Consider the following 13,678-nt stretch of genomic DNA (forward strand, 5'->3'; position numbering starts at 1 on the left):
ATAAGTGATTGACAAAAAGTATAACAATCAAGAAAAAGGAAATATAACAATGAGATTCTTGAAAAAATAGTAAAACTTCCTAACAAAATACATATTCCAACAATTGGTAAATATTTCAACCTTAAAGTATTTAAACCACTGGGCACATTAAAGTGATGTCTTCGAAAAAAACTTTCAGATCCTATCCTTCAAATTCAGTGCCAGCAAAAAAAAGAACATACAACAGCATTTGGCTATGAATGTAAATATCAGATAATTTTTACAACTTGAGAAAATATAAACTGGAAAACTGAGGGCCTGCTTAATACAGAATTTGGGTATAACTTATTGCCTTCAAAAGCAAGGTGATACAAGAAATTTAAGAAGAATCAGTTCAATTGGAATATTTTCAAAAACAATTCTCCAACAAAATCCTTAAAGTTAGTGTAAAACCAGAAAGCGAGAAAGAAGTATATCAATGGGAGATCAACTTTATGGAATACACATAATAAACAGTTAAAAGAGAAATTCCCAACCATGCACATGGAAGTAAATGCTTCAACATGGATATGGATATCCATATCCACGATCTGACCTACTTGTAGAAAATGATAATTTCACAATTGATACAAGCCATAGCCAATTTGCCAAATGGCTACCCAAATAAAATTGAGCTTTACCTCGTCCAAACTTTGAATAGGATCTGGAGAATCAATTGACTTTGGTGCAGCCTTCACCAAAACAGAGTAATAGATCTTCTGGTTGATCTTTTTTGATCTGTCTTCACTAGGTTTTTCAACCTCATCAATGTATGCTACACGAAGTGAGGGATACCTGCCAAGTAAAATAAATCAACCAGTTAAAATTAACTCAAATTATTGATTTCAAATAATTTAATCTCAGACATAAGTGTTATGATGAGCCCCACACTGTCTGCTAATCCAAACTGTACTGACCAGTACAAATTAACTACAATTAGTGATTTGGCAAGAAATTAATTGCGCACACATACTTTGTCATCAGCCTCAGAATGTCCTGTGCACGATGATCACCAGATCGCTTGTGAATACCGTATTGTTGGCATGAAACGACATACGTGAATTTCATATCAGGAACGGCTTGACACTGTGTCACCAATGATCTTTCCCCCTTGTTATCATCCGCATTTAACTCGATTGCCTTATAGCCTTCCATCAAATCTAAAAGGTACAATATCCAAACCAAGTAATGCAATCATCAATTACATGATAATATACACTATTGTATTGAGAAAAAGCATCTATATGTAAACAAATATGCACAAAATCAAGCATTACTTTATTCTTTTTTATAGGAAACACTAGTATATCGAAGTATAAAAAAAGAGATACAAAGTTGGACCAGATGTCCACTGTATGAGAGTTAGAGCTTTACAAAAGACTAAAAAATCTTGCATATATGAACACCAAAAAAGAGAAAAACTACAGTATCCTAAAACCACAAAAACAAAACACATCAACTCAAAACCCCTATCAAGTTATGGAAAATGAAGAAAAAAGAGGTATCTTGGAAATCTCTTGTAATAGACACACAATCAAGCATTACTGATAAGCAGCAAATAATCAATTGCAATGCTATTTCTAACACACAATATTCACCTTCATGTTGGGCCATATCAAGAAAAGCCTGCAGTTCCAAAGCTTTACGATAGTACATCATACCTCTCACTGTAATACATAAAATAGTATCAGTCAATTGCAAGGCAAGGGACAACAATGCAGACAATTATAATCTAGTGTGACACAGATCCACACTCTAAACCATAACCACACAGAGAGACTGATTAAATACCAGTTCTAGTCAAAGTTTGGCCCCTATATGATGCCCAGAGGCGGAGCTCTTCCTCTAGTTCATCAGATCCTTTAAGTTCTTCTTCACTAAGGCATTTTACTCGCTCAAGAAAGTTGTTCCATTCGTCTATAACCAACAAGAGATTAGTACAATAGAAGAAACTTTTCAAGGAAACAAATATTGTAAAAGTTTTTTAATTTATCGAGGCAAATAATAGGAGCAAAGGAGAAACCTGGAAATATCTTTTGCAAATAAAAGAGTATTGAAACACCATCTTCATTTGGCGATTCCAACTCTTTCAAAGAGAAGAGAACCTCCTCCGTGTAGTATGGAGTTAAAACACTACAAGAAAAGTGACTTGAGAAAAGCATGAAGTAATAAATTAAACTGCAGTGCATAACTAACTAGTGAGGACATTTTCACCTTACGACCAAGCCATTGTATGAATTTTTCTCAATAAAGTTCTGGTATTAATGTGGGAAGTTTGATCTGTCTAATGTATAGTTCACAAGATATGTTCTAAACTTCTAGCAGCTACGTTCTTGTATTATAAGAGGTCAATACAGCACTAAATAATACTACTATGATAATGAAAATGGTCAACATGTGGCAATAAGAGAAATTATCAAAAAAAGTTGTCAAGTTTCCCATTCACTTCAATTGAATATTGGGAAAAAAAAAAAATTAAAGATCCCATTGATTTCAATTGTCATGGGCTAAAAGTTGTGACAACTTATAAAATTTTACAAATAATACTTTGATGAAAAAATAAAGCTTCTTACGCACACAACACGTGACATACATCACACAAAGTTGAGGATAAAATATCTTTAATTTATTATTTTTTGATAAGAATATCTTTAGTGTGTTATAACATTATAAAGTTTATACATGCTTCCCACATTCATTATATTTAAGTACCATACCATAACAATAGCCCCACCTCTATGGCAGCCAAGCCCTCATTTTCCAAGATCTACTCATTTACAAGTTATTTCATTATTTCTATTTTTTGACTGTCATCAACATCATACTCAAAAGTACAAGAATGAAAATTAGAAANGGAGATGTTTCTCTTTAAGAAGCGCAGTTCCTATGACACAAGCATGAGATGAGGTTAGAGAAACAACACTCAACGTATGTAGGTTTTCATGAAGCTCAGTCTTTCTTGCAAATAAACAGAATATGAACTCTCAGCCACATCAACAAAACTCAAATGCAACAGCTCATCAACCAAACCAACCTGTGTATGGACAAACTCAAGGACAGATAGAATCACATAATGTCTATTCAGGTGGTCAGGACATGCATCAAACTATTGGAAGCTTTGGAAGAGGTCGTGGCAGAGGTAGAAATTTTTATAAACCAAGAATGATATGTCAACTATGTGGGAAAATTGGACACATGGCACTCCAATGCTAAAAACTGGACACATGGCACTCCAATGCTATCACAGATTTGATACAAATTTTCAAGGTACTTAGAATCATAGGTATCAATCTGCACCAATTCTTTCTCCTGCACAAGCTTACTTTGCTAACACATGCTCTGCACCTTACTATACGAACCAATCTTCCTTGGTTCCCATGAACACTATAAGTAATCAGTCTCCAACACTGAAGTATCAACCAAATGCCTTCAACTCTCAACAGCAACAACCTTCAAGTTCTGCCACACATGGTATTGAAACAGTTTTTGATAACCATCAGAATGGAATTTTTTCACAAATGGCTACTCCTCTTACAGTCATGGATCCAAATTGGTTCATTGACTCATGAGCAACTCACCATATCACTCTTGATCTGTAGAATCTATCTCTCAAAAGTCAGTATAATGGTCCAGGAACTTTACAAGTTGGAAATGGATAAACCTTGAAATCTCACACACAGGTATGACCACTCTTCCCTCAAATTATTTGAACAAATCCATTTATCTTCGGAATATACTTTGTGTACCCAATGTAACAAAAAATTTACTCAGTATCTCTAAAATTACAAAAGACAATAACGTTGTTGTTGAGTTCTTTACTGATGGATGTATTATTAAGGACAAGCTGTCACAGAAAACTCTGCTTCAAGGAGTTCTAAATAAAGGCTTGTACCAGCTTACAATACCAACCGTCGGGAGAATTGAAAATAAAGCAGCAAGTGACTCTCTGCATAGCCTTGTCAAGACACTTCCTTGTCAGTCCACTGAAATGATTCATCAACTGTCTTTGCATGTTACCTCTTGTGCTCCAGTCAAGTTTCAATCTGGAAATAACGTTACCAAACTGGCAGAAATTGCTCCAGCTAAACTGAGTGACGATACTATGCTGTTATGGCATAGAAGATTAGGCCACCCTCATGCTTCTGTTCTTAAAACCGTTGTGAACAACATGAATGTAAAGCATCATGCTGATATAAATAAAATTCACTTTTGTGAAGCTTGTTAGTATGGAAAACTTCATCTTTCAGTCCAGCCGTCAACCTCTTCTAAACTCTTGAACCCTTTGAGTTGGTCTTTGCAGATGTTTGGGGACCAGCTCCAATTGTTTCAGCTACTGGTTTTAGATACTATCTACTGTTTGTGGATGATTATACCAAATACACCTGGATTTATCCTCTAAAATTTAAATCTGAAGTTTGTACCACTGTCACTCTTTTCATTAAGCTTGTGGAACAACAATTTGACAAGAAAGTTAAAGTTTTTCAGTCTGATTGGGGCGGTGAATTCATACTTCTGGTCACTTATTTTTCTCAACAAGGCATTCACTTCTGTCATCCATGTCCCCATATTCACCATCAAAATGGCAAAGTTGTACGCAAGCATCGCCATATCACTGAAACTGGACTTACACTTCTAGCTCAAGCCTCTATCCATGCCACTTCGTTACTGGTGGTTTGCCTTTCACACAGCAATGTATTTAATAAACCAACTACCCTCAACCACCTTGACGCATAGCAATCCTTTCCAAATGCTATTCAAAAAGGCTCCTGATTACACAGCACTTAAAACCTTTGGATGTCAATGATTCCTTTTTATCATGCCTTATCAAAAACAGAAGTTTTCTTTTCACTCTGAAGCATGTGTATTGTTGGGATACAATTCACATCACAAAGGCTACCTATGTTTAAACAGTCATGGCAGAGTCTACACTATCCAGAGTGTTAAGTTCAATGAAAGTTGTTTTCCTTTTGCTCAAGGTTTTTCTGACACAAACTCTACTTCTTCCGAATATCACTGCCCAATTCCACAACCACACAGTCCCATTGGCAACTAACTTTACCACCCTTATCTGCGTCAAAACCTCTTACTGAAAACCACTACCAAAACTCTGTTTCTTCTTCACCGTCAGTTCCTCCTTTCTCACATTTTACTCCTATTCATTTGCAGGTTGATCTTCACCCATAAAATTTTTCACACTCTTTACAAACACCAACGTCTGCATCTACTGCTCCAAAACTACAAAACTTTCATCCCATGATTACAAGAGCAAAGGTTGATGCTCTGCTTAGTACCACTACAAACACTACTACACCTATAGAACCTTCATTAGTTTCAGCAGCTTTGCAAGATCCACTTTGGCATGCAGCTATGATCTCTGAATTTGAAGCACTGCAAAATAACAACAGCTGATCCCTTATGCCTTACTTTCCCAATATGACGTTGGTTGGTAACAAATGGGTATTTCATACTAAAACCAATGCTGATGGCAGCTTCCAAAGGTGTAAGGCACGTCTTGTTGCAAAGGGTTTTCATCAAACCCNGTAACCCATTTCTGTTGGTCTTCACTCAGTTGCCACTGATCTGTTAGGAAATGTAAGCTTGTTGGTCTGTTCTAATGATGAATCGCCGCCCCAATAAGTAATGTCGCCACTTTTAAACCGCCATTACAATAGCCATTAATTTGTTTTCATAAACTGATTTAAGCTTAGATTGTGTGGATAACCCTTTGCTCAAAAAAGCTAACGGTTTACACTCCTGCATCAAAACAACCCCTAACCCACTCCCTGAGGCATCCGTCTCATTGATAAATTCTTTAGCAAAATCCGGCATAGCCAACACCGGTACTGATGTCATGATCTGCTTAAGCTCATCAAAGGCTTTTTGGGCTTCAGGATTCCATTGAAATGCATCTTTCTTAAGTAAACATGTAAGAGGAATTGCTATTTTTCCATAATCTTTGACAAACCTTTGGTAGTATCTAGTCAAACCAAGAAATCCACGTAATGCCCTGATATCCTTAGGAACTGGCCACTATAAAACACTGTTGATTTTGGAAGAATCAACGGCCACCCCATCCGCCTAGATGACATGCCCCAAGTATTCTAATTTCCGTTGGCCGAAGAAACATTTCTTTTTGTTGGCAACCAGTTGGTGTTCTTCAAGTGTGCTAAGGGTGATCTCCAAGTGTTGAATGTGATCTTCTTTTGTATGGCTGTAAACCAATATGTCGTCAAAGAAGACCGAAATGAACCGACGCAGGAAAGGTCAAAATATGTCATTCATCAAGGCTTGAAATGTGGCTGGGGCATTGGTCAAGCCGAAAGGCATGACTAAGAATTCATAATACCCTTTCGTGTGTTCTAAATGCCGTTTTGTGGGTATCCTCATCCTTCACTTGAATTTGGTGGTAGCCCGACTTCAAATCCAGTTTAGAAAAAATTAAAGCTCTTCCTAATTCATCGAATAATTCATCCACCACTGGAATGGGAAACTTATTCGGAACCGTTATCTTATTAAGGGCCCTATAATCAACATAGAATCTCCATCCGTTGTCTTTCTTTTTCACCAACAACACCGGGCTGGAAAAGGGACTAAGGTTGGGTTTAATGATTCCGAAAGCTAACATCTCGCCTACTAGTTTCTCTATTTCGTTTTTTGGTACTAGGGATAGTGGTAAGGTCTAATGTTTGGGGGTTGGGACCCGAGAGTGAGGCTAATGGAATGATCTAAGGTTCTAGGCGGCTGTAATCTTGATAATGAAGTGAAGACTGACTGAATCCGATTTAGAACTAGTAAGATGCTGTTGTCCCCCTCAAATTCTAATTCTACTTGCTTTTATAAATTCCCAAACTCAACAAAATATCCATGTCCCTCACACTGGATAGTCCTAAGCATAGCCTTTAAAGAAATTAGGGTCTCGCTTAAGGCAGGGTCACCCAAAATCTTCACAACTTTGTCTCCTAACTTAAACTTCATCACTTGTGTTTTCCAATCGACTGTTGTTTCTCCCAAGGTTTCCAACCAAGCAATACCCAGAACCACATCCGCATTGTTCATCTCAAATGGGAAAAAAATATGTATAATTGGAACTCCTTGGATATCCAGCTGCACCTCCCTACATTCTTCCTCACATTGCACTAGATAACTGTCACCAACTTTCACCCCGAAAGTCTGCGTCTACATCACTAATATCCCCAATTTTTCTGTCACACCTTTGCTAATAAAATTGTGTGGTGCTCCATTATCAATCAACACTATCACTTCAGCCCCTCTGATTTTACCCTTCACTTTCATAATTTTTGGACCCGAAATACCCACAATCGAACTAATTGAGAGCTCTGTATCATCTTGCAGTTGTTCTGCTACAGATTCACTCAACTCACCCCCACCATTGTTCATCTCATCCTGGTTATCCTCCTCATCAATCAGAATGACGTGGAACTGTTTGTCCCCACACACCCCACACGCCCTTTTTCTCTGAATCTCAAGTTCTGTCATTTGTTTGAAAGGAAACTTCCTCCTAAAATTCGAATTGGTCGGTGGTCGTTGAATAGAGTTGTTGCTGCCGCATTGGTTGTCGCTCGAAACAACATGGACATGTAGATCGTTCCAATTTCAGCCTGTCTGCGCACTAAAAGTTGGGTTTTGGTTTGCATTTGTGTTCACAGTACCTGATGGTATCATTGGGTTAGACACGTATGAATGCCTTGACCCGTTTTCATACTGCCCCAAATTCTTACCTGACCTACTACTATGAGTCCAAGCCATTCTATTAACTCCATTTACAACTCCAGGCCTTAAACCCTTACTTAGCCCATTCTTCAATTCATCCAAGGCCCAATTTTTCTCTTCTATTTTCTGGGCCAATTCAATTAGTTGAATTATTAAATTGGGTATGCCTAATCTGACTTCAGCTTTAATTTCTGGCCTGAGCCCATTTAGGAAAGCAGCCCACAATATGTCTTCTTTCTCATCTCTTAATGGTGCAAAGAGTGCTTCAAAATTGCGTCGGTAATCTTCCATAGAACCAGTCTGCGGGATTCCCATCAGTGCTTCATATGGTCCTCCCTCTTGAGATCCACCAAACCGATGAAGTAAAGAGAGTTTAAACTCAGGCCATGATGCGATTGAAGCATGTATTTCCATCCATTGAAACCAATTTATCGCGTCTCCCTCCATACACACAGCCATTGTGTTCAACCTCTCCTCCTCCGCCACATGATACACATTGAAGTATCATTCGATCCTAAATAACCACCCATAAGGATCCTCACCCATGAATATTAGCAAATTTTGGTCGACTTTGTCCAGTCATTGTGTTTTCATCGTTCGTGTTTAGGTTAGGTTCCCCATTTTCCTCCTCTATGTTTGGAGTCGGGTTCACCGGTATTTCTATCGACCCACCCCTTTTAGCTGTCCTAGCTTCTTCCTCGTCTTTGCATCTAATCCAAGCTTGGATTTCCAGCAAACAGTCTCTCATCGTTCCCATGTCCTCTCCATAATATCTAACCTGTTTTCCATCCTTGTTCCAACCATTCCCTATCGTTACTGCGCTCTAATACCACTTTGATAGAACCCTCCTTCTATGTCAACCTGCAAAATCACACATGCACTCAAATACCCAGAATTCCCAGTCACCTCAACAACAAACGCAAGACAATTCAACAATACTTTCTGAAATACCTCTGNGACAAAGTAAAGAAAGGTTTATTCATTAATGCAGTAAAAAACATAAAAATGGAGATGAATAGAAAATGCCGAACTTAATTTAGAATTTAGAAAGTGAAAAAAGTTCTACAAACCTCTCCAAGGTGACAAAATGCACCATAAAGGCCTCCAACAAAAGCAGAGAATATGGCATACCAAATCTGGGCATCCGTAAAATAGACCTAGGAAAAATATTGGTAAAATTAGCACTTTATCAGCACAATGAAACAGATATATCAGAAGCAGAAAAAATATTGGTAGAATTAGCATTATATCAGCATAATGAAACAGACATATGGATTAGCAAAGAAGCAGAAGGGTATGACTCAAACAAGAATAATAGGAGCCCAGAGAGCAATCACAACGCCAATATTTTTCTTAGCTGCCAAGAAAACAAGTAAATGATAAATATTCACTTCTTTTTATTCTTTTATATGAATGACATAACAAATACATGATATATCTTCATTTACATTACCATTAGGAAAGAATTCATGCCACTCCAAATTAGTTATCTGAACACTCATGATGTCCTTTGTTGGACCCACTAAAGGTTTTATCTGCAACCAAAATGGATTTGTTAAAAGAGAAATGCTATATATACAAAGACTATAATAAAGATGTAAGAATCTTTGTACAAAATGATGTGACAGCTGTTACACTACTAGTTTGTAAAAAGAAATAGAAGATTGATGTGAAACTAATAGTATGGTAGCTGTCACATCACTTTGTACAAAAACTCTTTGTACCTCTAACATTTCCCTTAGTTAAAATAAGAACAAAAACTATTGAGTCTCAGTCTATAACTAGCACAATACTAAAATTTAGTACAGTAAGTGGTCTTGTTACAGGGAAATTCATCTAGCGAATTGGGAGTAGGAAAAAAAAGAACCAAACTTCATTAGTTATTGAATTTTGAGGCTTCCTCTCAAAAGAAACTCCTCATGGCATGTGGTTAAATCTAGCCTTCATATAATGGTTGGGTTTAGAAGGATATTCTAGAAGCCCTTGGATATCTGTTTCCAAGGACTATCCTGATTCTTCTTTTCATACTGAAGTGATCAATTTTCGAGAAGACAATTGGTTTCAGGATAATCCTTTGTGTGGAAGTGTTTGCTCCTGCTTATGGGAACTCCGCGACCTTCCAGAACTCTTAGCTATGGCAGGCTGACAATAGAGGACAAGAGGGGGGAGTTGGAACTTTTCTCTAGCAATATTTTACCATCATGATTGATGATCCCTCTCTTTCTTACCAACTCGAACAATTTGAAACTTGGTGTTTCAGCCACCTTTTTGTTTGGCTGAATTTTTTAGAGTTAAGACTACATTTTGTATACAACGTTTTTTTTTTTTTAATTTGCTTTCTCATGCTAGCGCTTCAGAGTGATTTCTTGTTCACTTTATAATTCTGCTATATATTGACACATTACTCATAGGGTTTTTTTTTTTTAATCAGAAAAGAAAATAGTAGTAATAATACACGAGGTTTTATAAAAATCAAATGAACACAATGCAAGAACAAATTATTTTGAGGCAGCTTAGATTAACAGATTCATCACTAGTATCTTCGTCATTGTCCTCTTTGATCTTAATATTGTCTTTGACAGCATTTGTCGAACTGATATTTATATGACGGTTACAAGCAGAATAAAGAAAAGGGGGTGCCAATAATCAATGAAAGACAAACCTCAATATAGTAACTAACCACCACTTCATAACTAAAACAAAAACCCAGAACATTAAACAAAGAAAAAAGGACATCAAATGCTGTAAACAAACATATCCAAGCATAATCAAAATTTGAACACTGAACCGTTACTTGAAAAGAGACCATGTACTTTCAAGCATTCCCCTCCCTACATAGAGCCGAGGCTGCAAGGTGAAAGGGATAAGGCATACTCGTAAACAACCATAAGATGCAAACCCATTGAAGTCTAACCACATAAAAGAATGTTAAAAAGAAAATCTACAAACCTGTGACCACCACATCATGAGCATTATAATCCTAAATTAAATTCTCTCCAGGAATCGACGAATGAAAGGGAAAAGAAACAAAACAGCAGCCAGCTATTCGGAGACAAATAGATAAAAACAGCCAAAATAAACAAGTAGGGTGTATGTGCACTATGCCAAAACCAACTTTGATGTTAGGGGATTCTCCAAGGATAGCCATAGTGAACTGGTAGCACAATCACCAGGCAGCAGCTGAAACAAGTTTTAAAATGTATCTCAACTTAACATGGAATGACATGCTCCTCACGCTTCCAACTAAGAACTACATCAAGGAGAGCTGCTTAACAAACAATAGAAATCATCACATGAAAGCTTTCAGTAGTAGAGATCCTGTATAATAAAAGAACAACAACTTTCCACTCAATACATTCCAGTTTATTGTGAAATGAACTATACCTGATATCTAATGTCATATACACATATGGATGAGAGGACAGAGACAAAGAGAAGGAGAATAGTTTATTAATATAGATTGCAAAGAGCAAGAATTAGAAAAAAATAAAGAAACACAAATTTTAGACTAACAGTCACTGCAGAAGGTAGATCAAATTTTAACACACAGAAACTTAAATGTGGCTAACAGTTTAAGTAAAAATTCGAGGACAAAAGATCATACATAATACAATTATTGAAAATTGAACTTCATCAAAGGCAAAGGGAGTTAAATATTAATAGGATATATTATAACCTACCATATAGCTATAATCACCAGCTCAAATTTAAAGGAATTGCCCCTCACAAGATAAGGAGAAAATAGGCAACACGAAGCAAAATAGAATTTGAAAATAATTACGTAGTCACTAGTATACAAAAAATACACCTTAAGTAACAGCACATGCTGACTTAATGAAAACACTATGGCCATTATAGTATAGCTTACTACAGGAAATTCTAGATGATTTTACTGACTAATGCATCATAGGATAAAGACCACCACCACAAAACATATGTTCATTCCGAGAAACAATCTAGAGGATATTTTATTGACTAACTTTACAGAAATGTGGAAAATTCATGGTTTATAACTAATTCTACTGTATCTAAAGGGAAGGTTGATATAGTATCCTCAGAGAATGTATCAGGGTGAAACCCAGATAAAAATTAATGTGAACTAAGATGAAATGCATACACCTACCTTGCCAAGGTTTCAGTATAGCAGCAGTTATAAGACACTTAATATTCTGAATACTTCACCATCAAGTACTCAATTTAGGTTGGCCCGACTATTCCAAGCAACAGTAATCAAGCCTTCATAACACCCACACAGCACCTAGCTAGTTGCAAGATAATCACATGAAGAAAATATATATAAGGAAATTGAATACAAGACAGGAAATTCGGTTACCTGTAACTCCTAATAAAGAAACTGATAGATAGAACCCTCCTTCTATCTCAACCTGCAAAATCACAACATGCACTGCAAATACCCAGAATTCCCAGTCACCTCAACAACAAACACAAGACAATTCAACCAGACTTTCTGAAATACCTCTGTATTACTATTAATATCCAAAACAAACACCAGTTCAATCCTCAACAAGGTACACCAAGTACAATCCAAAAATGAACAGCAATTTACAATAAGCAATTTGACAAAAGAGAAAAGAAAGAAAGAAAGATAACATCAGATAAGCAATTGGCTTCGAAGGCCCAGGTACCATCCCCAACCCAATTCCCCCTTACTTTTCGATGCCACAAAACATTCCTTGTCAACCCTTTTTATGACAATTTACTCTAACAGAATTTCTTTAAACCCAATCTGAAGATGCAACCTGTCATTGCTTAATGCGCAGTAAAATGGTATTTATCCTCTACCCTATCTTATTCTTTCTGCTGAAGACGTGCACTAAAGGGGTCTCATCATACCCTCCCAAGGAGAGCCACTTGTCGCCAAGGTGGAATAAGGAAATTGGTGATCAAGGAGGTGAATTCCTCCCAGGTGTCTCCATATGTGGGTAGGCCTTTTCATTTGATTAAGACTTCCAAGGTACCATTAGAAGTTTCCGCGTATGTAAACCTCCTCCGATTTGGGAAAGGTTGGGCAATAGGTGATGGATACTTCGTTTTCTTGAGTTGTGATACATGGAAAACATCATGGATGCGTGCTGTGGGAGGGGTAGATTCAAAGCGATAGGCCACTGTTCCAATATTAACCTCTTAACTTCAAAAGGGTCATAGAATCGGGGACTTAGTTTCTCAAGTAACGACAAGCTAAAGAGCGAAGACGGTAGGGTGCAACTTAAGGTAAATGAATCTCTCACTTCTAGTTGAACTTCCCTCCTCTTTGCATCAGCAGAACTTCATTCGGCCTGAGCTTTAGGAGATTCTCCTGAACTCAACTAAGATAATATGCGAGCTTGGCAATGACAATTCACTTCATCAACAGTTGACCCCTGATCTGAAACCTTAAGAAGGCTGGAGGAGCGCGACCATAAAGGTGCTTAAAAAGGGGTACCTGTGGAGCAATTGATGTCGTATTAAACCAAAACTCGGCCCAAAAGATCCATTTAGGTCATTGACGAGGCGGCTGACCCTACCATAAAACAGCATATTATGTCTTACACACCGATTCAACCACTTCAGATGGCCATCTTTTTGAGGATGGTAGGTGAACTCATTTGAAGATACGTTCCCGAATGATTGAACAATTTTTTCCAAATGACTATGAATATCGGTCGCGATCAAAGACAATCGATCGGGGAAACCCATGTGCCGAACAATTCCTTAATGAAAAGTGGCAGCAACATCCATGGATGTAGGGATGTTTAAGAGTCAAGAAATGGGTGTACTAGTCGATCGGCAACCACCACCAATATAGTGTCGACGCATATTTGCTTTCGGAAGTCGGTGATGAAGTCTATGGAGATGTCTTCCCATACCTGATCAGGGTAGATAAAGGCTGCCAAAAGCCGGCGGGACTCAAGCTTTGGTACTTATTTTG

The 13,678-nt window shown here is 37.4% G+C and overlaps 1 pseudogene; it reads right to left on the reverse strand.

Moving 5' to 3' along the window:
* The window catches only part of LOC116105507, a 54,765-nt pseudogene that overhangs the window by 17,875 nt on the left and 23,212 nt on the right, over window positions 1–13,678 (reverse strand).

The sequence above is a fragment of the Pistacia vera genome, unplaced genomic scaffold (assembly GCF_008641045.1).
Source record: "Pistacia vera cultivar Batoury unplaced genomic scaffold, PisVer_v2 Contig50, whole genome shotgun sequence".
Classification (NCBI taxonomy): Eukaryota; Viridiplantae; Streptophyta; class Magnoliopsida; order Sapindales; family Anacardiaceae; genus Pistacia; species Pistacia vera.